Genomic DNA, 14645 nt, shown 5'->3' with positions numbered 1-14645 from the left:
CATGGACAAATTTTTTTTTTGCTGGATCACCCAAGGCAACATTATTATTGTCTTCCAGTCTCAATGCCATGTGTACTTACCCAGTGCTAGAAGACCAGTTCTGAAAGTGATAATGTAAAGGTTTAGAGAGTAGGAAGATTAAAAGGTTAAGAAATTGGCATTTCATTACAGTTTAATATAATTCTCCTCCGTTGACATTGATCTTGACTCTTACTACAGTCCTTTGAATTTTTTTTTTAGAAAAAGGTTTTAGATGTCTGGCTTACACTTTCCACTGAAAGAGATGTAATTTCATGCCACACTGAAACTTTGATACATCCTGTAATATATTACAAATTATCAGGAAAACACATTTCCCATTGCAAGTGAAAAATACTCAGCCTTCTGCTGAGTCTTTTTCTATATCTGTTCAGCTGCACTTCATTTTCACTGCTATTCCTTCTGGATTTTCCCACAATCCTGTTTAATCTTGACTACTCTCAAGCGTTTCTCCTTGTCAGCAAAGCTGCATCTCACAATTCAACCTTTCTTTCACACCATTAGTAGATGTGCTGAATTTATCCAAGACTCTTAACGATCCCAAAGGGACGTAGCTATTAGAATTTTTCTAGCTGAGAAAACATTTCTTTTAGTTATTTTCTCTCATTCTTTTCTAAATCGGGAAGTGATCTTTAGGATTGATGATACTGCTGCCTTTATTTATGTATTTGTTCCTTTTATTCACAAGTTTCAGCAAAATGCTGAAAAATATATTTGATGGTAATGAAATTCAAATGCCCTCGCTGGGATTTACACTCCTCTTTCAGATTTTAGCACAGTTTTCTGTGTTTTTCCAGATCAGGTTTGTTCACTGAATGATGTCAGAAAAAGCCTTACTTAAAGAGTTTGAAAATAAAAACGAACTGTTTGCTCCAATTTTCTCTCATCCACTATTTTTTATCCGCAGGGCTTAGGAAGACCGTGTTTACTGTTATTAATGGCCTTCTAGTTTTTCCTCATCACATTATATTTTGCCCAAGGGTTTTGTATGTACTACACTAATTACCTCCAAGGCTGCTAAAGCACTTCTCAGCCCATACTTCCAGGCTGGCAAATTTCATCCATTTGAAAAAAGCTGGGAAAATTTTGGGTAGCTGCTAAATCAACAGTACAGTAAGGATCTTGGTTTTAAAACTTTTCATCTTTTATTTATATCACATTTCAGTCCCTTTGGAGTGAGAGTGCCTCATCTTAGTGATTCCATTTCAATACGATCTCATGTTGTATTATTAATTTTCTTAAAAACAAAATGGGGTTAAACAAAAATGGGGACTGCAGTAACTTCTGGAATGCTTAATTTTTCTATTTTTTAACTTTTTGTTTTGTTTTTGCTAAAAATTGCATTTTTCTTTCCTGCATTTGGAGCCTGATGAATTTTCCTCTTGGTTCTCCTTTATGTAATGAAATGTAAAAATATCTACACTTCTCTGCATGCTCAGCTAATACTTGAGCAGTTGAGCTATTAAATTTGGAAAGTGATGCTTGCAGAGAATGGAAACACAAGCACGTCGGGTAAGTTGCAACAAGGAATAATGAGCCAATGATTGCAGTAGGCGTAATAGAGAACTGGAATAAAACAGTGCTCATTTTTTGACCTTCGCAGAAAACTGGGAGGAACGGGAGGCTGTGCATGCATTGATCCTTGCCTGGTCTTCCATGCAGATGTCAAAAAAAGAATTGAGCAGATTAATTTTTTCCCTATGTATTAAAGTTGAAGCATGCAATATATGCCAGGAATCTAATTGGCATATTGCATTAATTCAAGGAAATTATTTTCAGTAATTTGAAGGAATAATTCTCGTGTATAAATATAACATTTTGACAAGCACAGCAGCAGTTATTTAATTAGCTGAAGACATTAATCTTCCAGAAGATACAAAGTAATACATTCCATACCTGCAGCTTGAAACAATGATAGACCATGCCAGAGGTGATGTCTGGCTGCACAGAAGGTGGGCAAGCATCTCAAGAGGAAAGAGAGAACGTGAAGTAACACACCAAGCATTTGAAAAACAGAACCACACACGCTGCAGTCTGAGATCTAAGTAGCTAGCTGTTATGGTGCTGATACACTAGCATGGTCCATGCGGTGGTACAGCAGTGTGGTGAAACAACAACACTTGAACACTGTCAGAGAAGAGCATAGCATGATCTAGAAGAACAAGCATAGGAAAAGTCACGTGTTGTGGCTTGAAAAAAAAAGTGTCAGAAAGATTCGCTGAATAACAAGTTAAACTATGTGAGTTAAAAAGAAATAAATGCTCTTAAAGATAGGTTTAAACCAAAGATTTTCAATATAGCAACTATTGGAGACATCCAAGGGACAGAAACTAGAAATAACTAAATGGCAGGACCTAGTGGTTAGATGGTAGTATATCTGGGAGCTGCTGGAAAAAGCAGGACATGGATTGTCTATCCAATACTCTGAATGTGTTAGGGACTGTTTATTCTTTCATGAAGTGGAGGAAATTACACAGAAAGTAGCTATTTTAGATTTAACTCAAATTCTTTTGGAGGAAATGGTTGAGAATCTTAAAGTGGAAGTTAATTCAAGTGAAAGAGATCATAAAAATGATAAGTCTTCCACTCTTCCTTTAAATTGCAAATAACAAAATAAGGGTAATGGACTTCAAATGGCTCAGGGAAATGCAAGTATCTGAGAAGAGATAAGGAAAAAGAAATACAAAAGATAAAGGCATAACAGCAAATTATGCTAACATGGAGGAAAGATTCGAAGTACATCAAAAATTAACATGATTGCATCAAGAACACTTTAACAATCTGAAAATCTAAAAGAAAATCATAAAAAGTGGGGGGGAAAAAGGCACATATGTGATGATAAGTATAATGAAATAGAACAAGCAAAGCAGAATAAAATTAAAAAATGCTGAAGCACAGAATGAGTCAGAAGTGGCATGATAATATTTGCATTCAGTTCAAATGGGACAGATCTGTGCTGGAAATAGTAATAACTTCTATGGTGGTACGTATCAGCAGACTGCTGTTTTCCACAAGGATTATGCCACATCACAATGCCTTGTTCCTTGGATTTGACTCTTTTTACTCTCTGAATTCACTTGTATTAATGCTTTACTTCTCTAAGTCTCCCAATAGTGTGATTTCAAAAGATCAAATCAAAGAATGGCAGTGGAGCTTCAGTGTCACAGGTGCCTATTCCAGCTGTGGTAACTGCAACTGTTCATCATCATTACAAGATGAGGCATACATTAAAATTAATTCCATGTATCAGAGTTCACTTCCATCAAGGTTGCGCATGGCTATACCAAATATTAAAAGAAGATCAAAACAAAACTACAGAGCACAATTTTCAATTACATCCCATGGAGCATTTTTGTGATTTCATCATAAAAGTTATTAGCCGTATGTCAGAATCAAGATGGAGAACCATGTAGTCGAAGGTAACACTGTGGATTGATTATACCAATAAAAACAAATCATTTAGTTATGCCACGATGACAAATATCTTCAGGCTACAGGAATGTTTAAGAGTAGAAAGGTTCAAAAAAATGTCACTGAAACACTGTGCAAGCAGAGTACTCTTGTTTCACAACTTTTTTTTTTTTTTTACATGGCTGCATTATTAATTTCAATGTATTTTATGCTTCTGTATGTTCTCTCAATCCCTCTTTTTTTCCAGGCTATGGGAAGAATGTTTTGTCGTTTACCAGAAAACAAAGTGAGAAGAATCATATTGAAACACTTCAGTATGATTCACACTCAAGAATCAGACTGAAACACTTCTCACTGTTCAAACATTTCAAATGTCTAATTGCACTGAAAAGAATAACTTGTAATAAACTTTGTCTAGAGAATTTATTGACTGAAGAGCCACTGTGATGCAAGACAAGTTATTAAGTTTTAACTTAGGTTTTCATTCTGACCTTTTGTGTTCACATCCTTTCTTGTTTTTGTCGGCTTAACTTTTAACTTTTTTACTTTTCTTCCATTATTTTCCAAATTCGACCTGTCTTCTCTTTATCTTCCATGTTGGCCTTAGAAAAAGACAGCATCTTCTTGGTAATCAAAGAGCAGTTGGAAGTTATCCTAGACTAAAAGAAATTAAAATACTCCTCACTTTCACAAGAAAGACTTAGAGCCCATCCCCTCAAAGGAAAACAGAGCTTATAAAACACTCTTGACAATAATTAATGAGCAAAATACTGTCTTTGTTTTTTAAATAAAAGTATAGACAGACTTTAAAATAAATATTCTTTGACATGATTCATCTATCCACCTATTGCTCTCTCATTCCGCATTATCTAAATTACTTGAAAGCAAAACAGAAAAACTCCTCTTTTAAATCATTGTGTTCTTTTGTTTGCATTCATAGTTCTTTCAAATCAGCACAGTATAGAGATATCATGTAAACAATAGGACCTATGTTAATGCCTTACAAAAGGACACTGTTACCTACATCGCCCATCAGTCTGTATTAGTTTACCATGGCCCTAATAAGTTGAGATTTGGTGATTTGTCTTGAGGTAAACATACATGAGCACACATATGCACATTAGCCCACATTTTAAGTTCTGTAGTTGTTTTAGGGCCTGTTGTTTTCTTTACTTACACACTCTTACCTACTCAGACATCCGTTCTAGAAGCTGCCTATAAAGAACTGAGATCTTGATTTTACTCCCCCATCTGGGAGGGAATATCTTCAATAAAGTGCCAAAAATGCCTTGAATAAAAAGGCTGATTTCATGCCCAGGGTTGTGTGTGAACACCTGCCTGTTACAAAATGAATGACAGTTTTATAAATAGCATGCAGTGTGGATGCTTTCTGTGAGGGCAAGAAATGAATGTCCACATCTCTCTGCAGAATGTCAGAAAATTATTCCAGAACGACAGCTTGTCATGCACAGGGGAGCGTCAGTCTGAGCTTTCAGCATGTTTGTGTGGTCTACAATTAAAGAGGATAAACTTCTCAGGTTATTACAGTCTGGGTCTTGAAGGAAAAGGGCCTTAAGTGCCTTTGATACCTCTTTGACTCAGCTGGAACATTTAATACAAGAGTTAGCTCTAAATAGGAAAGAAGGCAGAAATGTCTCCACGGGATGATGATAGCTGTTCATACCTGGAGACCTTAAAAGTCATTAAAGCACAGTGCAGTTCAGTGCTGGTTCAATCCAGAGCAGTTCTCAATGTTGTGACCTTCAGTTTTAGCATAAGACAGAGGGGATGAAATTGAATTCATTTATCATATTTAGCCACTTTCAAAGACAAATGAGCAGTGAAAAAAAGGTAAAAGGATGGACCTTATCTGACTGTGGAAATGTGATTCTTTTTAGTATGCATTCACACAGATATATGAAATGCTGAGTTTGTTTGGGGTGCCTTCAAGAAAAGACCTTTTAAACACAAAATTAATTTGTAAAGTCTAACAGAGAAACATGAATTTAAGGAAATATTACCTCTTGTTTGTGTCTTTCTTGATCCGCTTTTTGGGTTCAAGAATCAGACCAGAGAATCCTTCTCTGCTTTTGAGTCAAAAGAGCTGATTATGTACTGCTGGATAGCAAGGGGGTAGGTCTCAGGAAACAAAAGTAAACTCCCTGCAAAAAAAAACCGTCATGGAGGAGTGAAAGCATGTGAACTCTGGGCAGAAGTTGAGCCCACACGATCCCCAGACTGCCCCAAATATGCTGTCTGTTCATATTGGCTCTTTTTGTTTCCTGATGACTGCTCTCTTGCCTTACTTCTGAAACTTTTGGCACTGTGTCTATGCAGAAGTACAAAGTCTGTCTTTCATGTGCCTGTGTCAGAGGACATCTGCGTTACGGAGCAAGACTAGAACAGTTCCAAAATGAAGGAAGAAAGAAGGAAGGAAGGCAAAAGAGTCTGTCATGCACTCTATTGTGGTGGCTGATTTTCACATCCGCAGAGAAATATAAGGGAAATTCAGATGGTTTGTCAAGGGAAATATGATTGAATTATCTCTATAGCCCAGCTGAAAGGTGAAATGATGAGCAACCTGGAATTAAATTAAAAACCTAAACCCATTAAAGTATTCAGATTTCCCAGTCTAAGATAAAAGTGAAAACCTTTGAAATTAAGCAGTCTCCCTACCCTTATCTCAAGCTGAAGACGCTGCTGCTTTGGATAACACAAAGGAAGCCAGACTGGATTACTGCTCATCTGAACACTGGTTTTCAAATGCACCATATTTTCCTCAAGAAATGAACGTTATTCATTTCAGCTTATGCTGGATATCAAAGTAACTGTAGAAAAGGACACAAAATAAATTACCAGCCATCCTTTGATCCCAACACACTCCCACTGCTCCACTTCCCCACTCCAGAGAACAGTGAAATAGGACCATATCTCTTCCTTATTCTCAGCACAGTGCTGCGTACCCTGAGTCTTTCAAAGCTCATTCCTTTTCTGAACAATGTCTTTATTTGTAACTCAATCAATTTTAAACTCTGCATAACATTTTCTCAAATGCTTGTTTTCTCACATGACTCTTTCTTGCCTTCAAAGTGATTCTTCTTAAAATGCATTTCCTGAGTCCCAACTTGTCTGGCTTGAAGAGACAAATAAATCTCTCTCTTTGAGGAATCCAAATCTGTTCATCTATCCCATCACAATCAAGTACATTGCTGTACAGAAGTATTCCATTCCTATATGCAATATAAGCAAGAAAACAAATGTTTTTCTGTTTAAATTGGTTTTCATGTTAGGGCAGTTACACTTGTGCTGCATGTGAAATGAATCCTTGCCTTCTTTCATAAATGCAACACCATACACAGTCACTACTTGATGACATAAAATAGTGGAAAAACATATGATAAACTATGTGATATCCCAAATCATGAATAGAAAGGGATCAATATTGAATTCCTTAAATATAATAATGATGAAAAAACATTCATGTATGACAAAGTGGGACCAATTCTCTGTATTTATTTGTTCATGTGATGCACCCACATCCTTTTCATTATGCCTGATTGCACTCTACGGGTACAAACACTTCAGGGCAGACATTCTTTCTTTGAAACTTGCATGACATCAGAATAATAAAGCTTCAATCCCAACAACGGTCAGAAGAAACAGCAGGGGTAGGAATATTTACTACTGCTAACAATGTTATGTTACTGAAAAAGAATGGTGTTTTTCAGTTGCATTTTGAATAAGAGGAAAATTGGAAGCAAGTTGCTTCATAGCCCTTGATCTCTTCTGTTTCTACATTGGAACCGAACGTGTCCTGGAGTAAACAAGCAATAGTGAACTTCCCTGACGTGAAACAACCAGAAGGAAGAGAAGGGAAGAAATACCTATTGCTATCAGGCCTCTACAACCAGATTTTTGCAATAACATTTGCAAATCGCTTAGAAGATCTTCACTGGAGGAAAGTTACTACTACGCCTCTGTTGTACTCCTCGAGCACTCGTCTACATGCTAGACAGCAACTGAGACACCAATGGAAATTCCCTCAATAAACATTTTTTTAACATTAAACGTGAAACCTTTGGAATGGTATTACTCCTTCCATCATCAAAATATTGTGCTGGTGTAGTTAAATTTCCCCCCTTGCCTTAGGTTTCGGTTCTCCAGAATTAAATATTCCATTTCAAATCCACATTTGGTATTTCAGTGATTTACACCTCATCTAATTTTGCTAGACGTCAGATGCCCTTTTAATGAGTGCTTGGAGGGTTTCATTCCATTATAGTTCCAGAAAAGCTGATGCTGCATTTTCTTTCAAATTCAAAAATTTAGCTGGCTGACTTCCAACTTGCAATCAAATAATAATGAATTTTTAAAACTACTCCTTCCCAAGCAGATTCTCAAGAATAAAATTAAAAAATAGAAGAATAAATGTGCCAGATTTATGCAAGTCTTTATAAAAATTGTCCAGAAGAAAAAGTGCATTGCTGTAATTTCTCAAAAATAGAACAAGTAGCCTTTGGGATGTTTCTTCCATCTAATCAACTGAGAATATTAACAGTTTCGCATGTTCGGTGTTCCTGCTATGTTTAATAAATGAACTAAATGCAAGCACCGTCTGAAAAAGCATCTATTTAAAGCCTGCTGTACAGCTAACTCCCTGTTGCGCTGGGCAAGACGGAAGTGCAGAGGCAGAGAAGCAACCTACAGAGATAAGCATAGTTAAGAAATAACTGAAGATAAACAGTTTTTTCTGAGAAACTATGACCAAGATGAAACAGTGGACAAGGCATCAAGCAACTGGAATCCTTGGTTCCCTTTCTCTTTCCTTTACTTTCTAAACCTTGAACAGCCTTTGTAATGTATCCACTCTTCCATCCATCTTCTCTCTTCTCTGCCTACCCATTCTCACATCATGTGTGCAACTCCCCCTCCGCCCCCTGAGAAGAAAAGGTATCTCTCTGTACAACTGTAAACAAAGTACAAAAACAACTTGTGTAAATTATCATGAACTATTTGGAGATCAGTGGATAGAGAATTTCCCAGTTAGTTTATACCACTTCACTTTAATCCATCAATTTGATTGTTTGCGAGAGTTGTTTCCATTTTACAAAGATGGCTTTCATAACCTAGAATATAATTTATCATCCTAGTGAAAAGCATATGACCATATGGTACATAGCTTGTGCGCGCTATTGATTAGGTGTTTCACTAGCAAGTTCCACTGACAGGACCTGCTGAGGTTGCCAGGTGCTCCTTGTGAAGGTTTTTGTAAATGCATTTACCACCCACAGTTTAAAACCAGTTATTTATTTGCTTGCTTAATACCATTTCCAATGGTCTATATCCAGTATTTCCAAACAGCTGATCTATTAGCTAAATATTTATAAATAAAATGAAAAAATGGCAGATTCTCCCAAGAGAGTCAGCACTCCCCTTTCCTGCATATAAGCAAAGTGCTGCCAACCCATGCGAGATGCTTCCCTGTCTGTTCTGGCAGTGAAAGGACACTGATGTCTCCTTGTTTCTTTACATAAGTCTGTAGGATAGGTGACAGTTCAACTTTTACACAGAGATAATTTTCATTTTCTGAAAGGATTTTGTCTTTGGGTGCAGTGATTCTCTTTCAGTTCCTTTTATTACCATAGAAATATAAAACTGAAAGTGAAGTCACCTAGCCCTTGCCTTCTCTTTTTTTAATCTGAAAGAATCCCAGTTCATAAAGGCTTTCTTCAGAGCCTGTGCTTTCTAGACCTCTGTTCGGTCCCTACCACCTCTCGCATCTTTGCTCCTAAAGCCATTTTCACAGCTTCACCATCTTACTAAAAAGGAGTTGATTTCAAAGTGAAATAAATTTTATTATTTAACTTCCCTTTCCCTTACTATTTTTTTTTTCAGTCCAATAGTAGCAAATCTGACTATAGTAAAGCTTTCCTAGTTACAGTGTTAAGCACACTCCCCTTTTATGCATAGGCATAATTTACTAGCACATAGTTGAGTAACACATTTTAGCATTCATAAACACTGATTATTTCCTTCATGAATCACCTTGAACTGCATTTCTCATGATTTTAACATGCACTCCTTTGTTGTGGTCTGGAATTCCCTTGATATAAAGCACTTTGCAAAGTGATATTTCTGTGTTACCACATGCACTGAAGATGAAGAAAATGAGTAATATAATTTTTACCACAGAATAACTGAGGTAAATCTTTTCTTATGAGTGGTTTAAGGGAGTAATGCACTAAATCAGTACATTTTTATTATTTTCATGACATTAATATGGTAATCAGCCCTGGAATCACCATAAACATCCTAAAACATAGGCACAAATTAGGACTTCATGATGGAATGTCATCATTTCTATGCAAATGATTCTCAGTTCTTCCTATTGTTTGCTTTTTTTCTTTTTTTTTTTTCTTTCAATGTTACCTTGAGATGTTTTGAAAGGACACTTGTTAAAAATACATTTAATGATCACACAGAATTCTTGTTCTAGTGAGCATTTAAATCTACTGACCTGCAAACAAAGGGCTGGACTTGGTGTCACTGCTGTATCATTAAGCAGAAATAAAGTCAATAAATGTTGGTAAAGAACTGAACAAAAGTTATAATTTCCTCTCTTTAGATGAATTGCATTGTTCCTTTACTGTAGATCTTCCTAATACTGAAAAACAAACTATACAACTACTCATGGCAAGAGAATGTCACAAACTTCTTCAGAAATGTAATCTTGATTGAGGTCAGTAACATTCTGGCATTTTCTAACTCTGTTAGAATATCATTCCCAGAGTCCCTGGTCTTCTCAGTCATAAATGTTCTCTTCAAGAAAGGGATGTTTTAGCTGGAGCAACAAAGTACAAGCATAGACATTGAGAACCCCTCGTGCTGCATCACAGCAGGAAAGAACACTAATAGCAGATTTTCCTGTTCATTTTCAAAAGTTAATGATGTTCTGTAATTATAAGCAGTGAAACTGGGGTACTATCTTCCCAAATGACAGTACAGCACCTCGTTCTTCTGGTTTTCATCTTGGGATCTCAGTTCCTCAATACATCAGCCTGGTAATTGCACACGGAGCTAATGTCTGTCTTAGATTCAGTACTGATGCTGGCAATTAGCATCTAGTCAGAGAATATAGGATTCACTTTAACTTCTCCTGGGTATTTGTTGAAAGAAAAGAAAACATAAGTGGAACAACAGATAAGTAAAACACCTGGACATAACAAATCTGAGGGGACAAATGCCATTTCTAGAAATGGTTCTTCCACAGAGCAGCACATATTCAAGACCATGCAGAACTCCACACCATCAGCAAACTCTTCTCATTCTTTTGTTTGCTGCAATAATTTTGTCTCAAAGGCTTTGAAAGATTTCCATGTTCATTTTTAATCAAAAGAGCATCACAGTGTATTTCATAAATAGCAGAAACAATATTTTCCATAATCACTGTGGAAAGTTACCATGTCACTCTTCTTCAAAGTCACCTTTTAAACAGAAAACAGTTTATTGAGCTACTTTGTCCCTTAAATTAGCTTAAAAAGAAAAATGGGTAGCAACTCCTATAGAGAAAGTAACAGAAACTCCCCATGATTATTTTATTGCACTTTACAAAAATGCCAAAGGTTTTGTGCTGTACAGTGTGAAAAATACCACATTTTCAAATGAAAAAAAAAAAAGCCACTCTGAAGAATCCTTCTAATTAAGTTACTCCTGGAAGTCTGAATAATTTTGCTGTTTGTACAGCAGGCTTTCAACACTGGGAGGTCTGTTCATTACCCTTAGATTAAAAGGTGTGAACTTGTTATGAACTTCTTCCTGATGGAAGAAGAAAAACTAGCAAGGTGGGATATTAAAAATGCAAACAGCTGGTTTTACAATGGAAACTGAATCTTCTGGAGGGATTTTTTTCTATTCCAGACTGATTTTCTTCTGTTTCCAAGAAAACTATCTTACAGATTTAGAACTGTGGTATCTAACACAACAGTGCATTAGGTAGGGGTATTGAACATGGGTACCTGCTTTCTTTGGGTTTGCAACCAACACTGAGCTTTAAGTAATAGCAGAAAATACCCACTTTCAGTGCAGTTTTCAAGTAACAAAGTACTGGTATAGCTGAACTTCTCCTTTCTAAACACTGGAGAATAAACATGCAGCACAAAGATCTTTGCAGCCACAATCATAGAGGAAAGCTGACACTTATCTCTTCCTGATTCACTGAACCCGTATGCCTGTATCTGTTGTGTCAGCATTTTCAGAAGCAGTAGCATGGAATAACACCTGGCTTGATCACGTGGTTCAGAATTACACTGCAAGGAGAAAACCAACACAAAAAAACTAAAAAACACGTGTAATTGAGACGATGATTGATCTATCTTCTGAAAGCAAAGTGCTACGACCATTCAGTTACTCCGAATCCTGAAGACTGCCCATCACGACATGTAGCCTTGTTTGGTAAAGATACCAAACTCCCATTTCAGCACTGGCCAAACTCCTTTCCTAGATACAAAAACAGTCACACATTTTCTGTGTTATTGGGAAATAACCCAAGAGAGATTATAAACAACGTAATCTAAGAAGTTGGCTTTATGCCTTTGCAAAGGCTTTGATAGGTCCTGTTGGCTCGTGCAGATGTTTTGAAAATAGTTACACATATTTTACTGGTAGCGATGTTTTTCCATTGTTCTGAAATCCCAGCATGGGACCGTTAAAGCAAATGTCCCTTTGAAGGCATAAAACAGAGCAGAGCAAGCAGAAATTGGGTACAAAAGATGGGAAGACGACGAACTGCAATCTCAACCTCTGAGCATGATCGGAGAGGGAGACCTGCACTCGGGGGTTTTAGTATCTTCTTCAGCACAGCATTTTACTTAAACTGGCTAACACAAGAAATCACTCTTTCGAACAACTGTTAAGTCACCTGCTTAAAATCTCATGCGCCTTTGCAGAGAGAAACAAACAGTAAGATAAAGAACCCAGAAGACTGGAGTTCTGGAAAGGAGTGTGTGCACATAGTATGGATAATATCTCATTGATGAAGACGATTGACTTGGGTCTGAGAGAAAAGTGGCATTTTCTGGATTTTAGACCCAGAAAATCCCATTACAGTTCAGATGACTAAGGCTCCAATTCCGAGAAAAGGATATTTAAATGAAACCCAAACCAGCTCTATAAGAAGATACTTAAATTGCTACTTACTATGCAAAAACTTAGCAATTTGTTAAACCTGTATCCAATTAAAATGAAATAAATATCAGAATGCATTTAAATGCTTTTCTAAATTGGAACTTTAAAACCTTTTCCTGGAAGCTGATAAGGAATAGCTACAGCAGTTGAGACTTACTGCAGCCTTTTCCATATTTCACTACAGTCACGCTTTTACACAGTCACTAGAAACTCGTAATGCAGACTTTGTCTACTTTCAAAAATTAATGCTCTCTGTGGGAGCTTTGTTAATAGTCAGAACTTAATTGCTTTACAATGCTCTCCAATCAAGACCATTTCTAGCAACTCACTGGATTATAGTACTAACAAACTGTTCACCCCAGCAGTGAAAGTGATTGCCCAAAACTGTTACACAGAGATAGGCAGGGTTTCCCCCCCAACAGTCTAAACTGAGGAGTTTATTTGTGCTTCTACTGCACATCACTACTCTGCATGAGAAAAACTAAAGTAAATCAATATTTCTACTTCTTTGGATTTCTGAGTTTAACCACTGCTTCTCTTTACTTGCCCTTGTCAGATTCGTTCTGCTCAGCAGCTGACAGAAGACACAGTTCTGACCCATTTGAAGGGGACGTTTTTAACCTTCTGAATGAACAAAAACAAACTAGACCTTTTTCTTTCTTTCTGTGAACTTTTGAAATCAGTCTGTCCTGGGTTTTGCATAGTGGAATGCTTGAAAAATCTGACCTACATCTAACCACAGCAACTAAGAATCTTTTATTGACTTCAGTCAGTGGCCTTTGAATCAGGGTCTACAAGAAACTGTGGCTTTGTGTTTTAAGACAAATAAGAAAACAGAATTTAAAGGGACACATTGTTTCAAACAGACTCATTCAATTCCTTAGCAACAATTTAAGAAGTCACAAGGGAAATGAGTTTTTATGGTCTCATCATTTCTTTGATGTAAAAGTGCACACTCCATCTTTCTGGCATTTCATTCAACAGCCTCACATGAGAAAAAAAGAGCCCCACTGTGCATAAAGAGAATAAAATATGTTCAAGAAGAAACAGGAAAAGAGATTCAGGTTAATACGAAGGTCAACCTCTTTCTGTGTTTCAAATCTGCACTTTGCTGAGATCTTAAAGAGGAGTAGAAAAAGCTTTAATCTTCGGTGCTGTCATCCTTGTGCTGGAGAACTAAAATCCAAACAGAAATGCTTTGGCTGATGTTAGCATTGTGAATTGCTGTTAAATCTTATATCTCCCCCTGAAATACTGGACCCGACGTGACACTCTTCATATTAAATAAAACTAATGCCTCATGAAGGCTATCAGTGATCTCAAAATGCCAGAATCTGCCAGTCACTTTTCTTTCCTCCCCCCCTCATCCTATGCAACGATGCAGTGGGAGGCCTCAAGTAGCCCCAGTCCCTGCACAAAACTTTCGGTCCAGGATGGAGGAGCCAGCCCCACCTCCCTGCCTTCCTTTGCATTTCTGAACCAAATCCCAGAAACTGGTCATAATCTGATGCCATTCCACAAGCAACAGAGTTTTCAGGATCCTTCCCCTCCCAGGTGTGCTCTGGCTGCTTTGCTCTGCCTGGAGGCTGCAGGCTGTCCCACAGATGGGCCGTAGATAGCAGTTTGAGCTGAAGGTCTCTCCAAGAGCACAGTGCAATGGCAGCCCAAGCTTCATCCCTGCGGAAGGAGAAGGAAGCATGGCTCTGCCCACTGGAGAAGAAATAGGCTGAACCATGAGGTTTTCAGGTACAGTGAGGCTGAGGATGAGCAACGGAGAGAAAAGCACCTCCCCTGGGTCTGCCTGAGAGGCACGGCTGGGAACTCCCCCATCTGAGGTAACGTGGAGAAGTGCACAAGACCCTCTCCAAATGCAGGCATTTGATTTTCAGGATCATCTCCTTGTAATGTTGTGCGTGCATTTTCGTACTGTGCTTGTGTTTCTGGTGTGTTTCATTTTTCTTCTTTTTTAATTCTTTTTCTCTTCTTACAAAAGAGCCAACCAAGCATGAGAA

Source organism: Tetrao urogallus, assembly GCF_951394365.1.
Source record: "Tetrao urogallus genome assembly, chromosome: 5".
NCBI lineage: Eukaryota > Metazoa > Chordata > Aves > Galliformes > Phasianidae > Tetrao > Tetrao urogallus.
The sequence above is the reverse complement of the archived record's forward strand: the minus strand, read 5'-3'. Positions refer to the sequence as shown.